We start from the raw sequence: 4,283 nt of genomic DNA, 5'->3' as shown, positions 1-4,283 counted from the left end.
GATAGATAGATAGATAGATAGATAGATAGATAGATAGATAGATAGATAGACAGACAGAGAGACAGATATTCTTGTAAGTCCCTATTTACATGTTTGTGTTATCCAATAGAATATGATCTTCTTGAGGACAAGAACACTGGTATTTGCTTTTCTTTGTATTCCCAGTGCTTAGCACAATCATTGGCACATACTAAGCACTTAATAAGTGTTTGTTGATTGACTGCCTAGCACATGTTTTTTTTGTCTACTTTCAACATCTCTGTTCAATCCCAGAGTTCTGCAGCCAAGGCAAAGCCAACACATACAGTGTTGGATTTCTGCTCATTAAGAAATAGAAGGACTCATTAAGGAAGCACATGGGGGTAGCAGAGATAAGGAGCTGGGGAGGGGGAAACTAGGCCCTAAATAATTGCTTATGTCACATGTGGACAAGGTACAGTCCCTCTAAAATGTTTCCTATCTGTAAAATAGATTACACTTGTACTAATTACCTTAGAGCTCAGTTGTGAGGAAAGGTTTTAGAAACCATAGATATATAGACAAATGTAAGCTACTACTATTATGGTTGAATCCAGCAAGTCCTAAATCTCTAAATAATAGTTTTGATGAAAAGCTGGGCTCACTGCCACTCCCTAAGGGCCTGCAGACACCCTCTTCAGAGCTACAAGCTCAGAAATCCGCCATATTCTTGGGGTGGTTGTTGAGTGGATAAAATCTACTCATTACTATGAGAATCGGGGGAACAAACTATAGGTAGGTAGGCCCATGGGTCCAAAGAGCTGAGTCCATCTAGGTCCAGTTAAAGATATAGATCTAATTGCACACTGTCTTGGGGAGGGAGGCGAGGTAGAAGGGGGAAAAAATTTAAAACTCAAAAGCTTTTGGAAGTGAATGCTGAAAGCTAAAACAAAATGATTAATAAAAAAAGATATAGATCTAAGAGTCTCATCACATCAGGATGTTTCTGTTCAGTTACCTGAGTATAGTCAATCCTGGCCCAGGCCCTTTTCTAAGCTTTCTTCTATGTTAATGTCCTCCCTCCTTAGATAGCTTGTATTTGTTCTATATATATTTATATATTTACATGTTGTATTCCCTAGTAGAACATAAACTCTGAAAGTAGGGATTATTTCATTTCTCATATTTGTATTGCCAGCATCTGCCATAGTGCTTAGTATATAGTAGGCATTCAAAATACTACATGATCATTTGCTACCTGCCCACCTGAGAAGGCCCTCTTCCTAGTTTCATTCTGGTTTTGTCCTTCAACCAAGCAAAAGTGGTTGTCCTTTGAGAATGTAGACAGTTCTTTCTAGGCTTTGAGGACATAAAGACAGAAAATCAAACAGAGCCTCCCTTCAAGGAACTTACATTCATTCTATTGGAATATAGTTTCAGTGTGGGTGCTGTGGTGGAAAAAGCAATGGCAGAGAAGTCAGCAACTTACATCCTATTCACACTCTGCTAATGAAATTATGTTGTGACGTGAAGTAAATTAATGTTTCCTCATCTCTCAAATGGAGAAGAACAGTGTGTGGGGGGTAGGGTTGAGGTGAGGGTGGAGGTAAGGGAAGGCACCTAGATATCATGTCTCCTTCAGCTTGAATATCTTTAAGATATAGCAAAGGAAGAGCTTTTTCTCATGACGATGAAGATGCTTCATTGTTGAGCACATAAAGCATTGCTTTTCACCAAATGGAAGCTTATTTTGAAATTCTACATATGCTTATCAAAACTCACACAGACTACACACACTACACACACATTCATACACACACTACACACACACACACACACACACACATACACACAAACATACAGCTAAATAGATTATGGGAACTTTCATTCTGACCTTTCATCTGTTTTAAACAAACAAAGGCATTAGAAGCTTATAGAGGTTATTACATTGATCTAATTCCATGTCCTACAAGATTGGAGTTTCATTAAGGTTACAAAATAATGAAGAGAGAAGGCTTTCACATAGTGTGTAATGTATAGTTTCTGGAAGATGCTAGAGACATTTGACAATTTATATTTATGATCCAATAGTCAAACCATAGGTGAACTCTTTTGGCTATCTGTAAAAATGAAATAAAATAAAATAAAACCTCTTTTCCCATAGAAAACCATCATGGGTTAAAAAATATATTCACTTGTTCTATTTCTGTTGTATTTCCTCTCTACCCTCTTTCCTTCCCTGAAACTCTTCTCATCAATGAGGTGTCTAGGTGGTGCTGTGGATAGAGTACTGGGCCTAGAGTCAGTAAGATCTACGTTCAAATCCAGCCTCAGGAACTTTATACCTTTGTGATCTGGATAATTCACCTTATTTCTATCAGCCTCTGTTTCCTCAACTGTAAAGTGTGAATAATAGCATCTACCTCCCAGGTTTGTGGTTCGAATCAAATGTAAAATGCTTAGCATAGTGTGCCTGACACATGGGAGGTGTTTAATAAATGCTTGTTCCCTTCTTCCCTTCCCATTATCCAGTCCAGTCAAATGCCTTATGTTAACTTGTGTACATATCTTTAATATAATCTTCTTGAAAAAAATAAACTAGACATATAGTGACATTTGTGTTCTTATATTGAAAAAGACCAAGCAAAATTGACAATGCTTTCCCCCTCTCATTTTCAACCTTATTCATCTTTAAAAATGTAGGTAAATCTGTGTTGATTGGTTTCATTTAATCTCTAAGTTTATGTCCAATGCTGACTAGGCTGGATAAATATTTAGCTGCCTGTACAAATGCAATTTTAACTAAAGGAGAACAAAACTGAAATTCTGATGTTAGAGGATGAAGATTCTAATTTGAAACTAAAGTGGATAACCAACAAAATGACTTTCCTAAATAGTTAGATATTTTTAATTTCTGCAATCTAACTATATTATGTGTCTGCCTCTGACATACATCCAAGGGCAAATAATTGAACCTCTCAATATGGCAGGCAACCATCAAAGTCTGTTAGAAATGATTTGCTGATTTGAATTTTTAGAGAGGATTTCCTCACTAGGAAAACAAAAAATATGGGTCCAAAGCACACAAACAAAAATCTATAGCATGAGTAATACAGAGAATACCATCTTTTCGGGTGTGTGTATAAGACATATTGGATAGCCTCCTCCAAATTGTCAAACCCAACAAATAATACTCAATTCTATTGATTCATATGTAGACACATGATGAAACTTTAGACAACATTTTAATGAATTACAAACTATGGGGCAGGAAGTAGAAGCACAGGTGATATTTTCATCACTGCTGCTGATTAAAGGTAAGTGGTTCAGAAGAGAAAGGAGGATATGGGGAATGACTGACCAGTTAAGATAGGATCAGAAAATGGGACTGAGATTTCTGTACTACAGCTTAGAACACAGGTGAAAGAGAGAGCTTAACAGAAGAATGTAAATTTGTCTGAGACTTAGCAGAATGTGATTAATAACTGGAAAGTGATGATGGAAGGATTCACATTCTTAAAAAAGGAACAGAAATAGATAAAGGGGATTATAGAATACCATTTTACATTTAATTAAATGATGTTGACCTTTACTTACCGGATGATCCTACACTAACTCTTATAGTTTTCTCAAACCATCTACTACTACGTGCCTCCTCTCTCTCAGGAGAGTACCTTGCTGTGTACTCCAAAACCAATGAGTAAATTATAGTCATCCTATAGGAGCTCTTTCTCCTTCCCGATTCCATACTCCAAATCACCCCAGCACAATATTGGAGGTCAAAATTTTGATTTAGTTCTGCTCTTCTCCTTATGAAGCCTTAAAATCCTTCTATTTCATTTAATGACTATTTTTTCCCTTGATGTATTATGCCTAATTTTGTCAGGAAAGTGATTCTTGGTTGTAGTCCTAGCTCCTTTACCTTTCAGAATATCATGTTCCATGACCTCTGATATTTTAATGTTGCAGCTTCTAAGTCCTATGTAATCCTGATTGTGACTCCCCAATATTTGAATTGTTTCTTTCTGGCCACTTCTATTTTTTTCCTTGACTTGATAGTTCTGAAATTTGGTCATAATGTTCCTTGGAGTTTTTTTTGGGGGGGGGGGGATCTCTTCCTTGAGATGGATTCTTTCATTGCCTATTTTACACTCTGGTACCAGGACATCAGTACAGTTTTCCTTGATAATTTCTTGAAAGATGCTGTCCAGGTCCTCTTTATGATTATGGCTTTCAGTTAGTCCGATGATTCTGATATTGTTTCTCCTGGATCTATTTTCCAGATCAGTTGTTTTTTTTCCCATGCGCTATTTTACATTTTCTTC

The sequence above is a fragment of the Vombatus ursinus genome, unplaced genomic scaffold (assembly GCF_900497805.2).
Source record: "Vombatus ursinus unplaced genomic scaffold, bare-nosed wombat genome assembly UNPS02014830.1, whole genome shotgun sequence".
Taxonomy (NCBI): Eukaryota; Metazoa; Chordata; class Mammalia; order Diprotodontia; family Vombatidae; genus Vombatus; species Vombatus ursinus.
Note: the sequence above shows the minus strand (reverse complement) of the source record.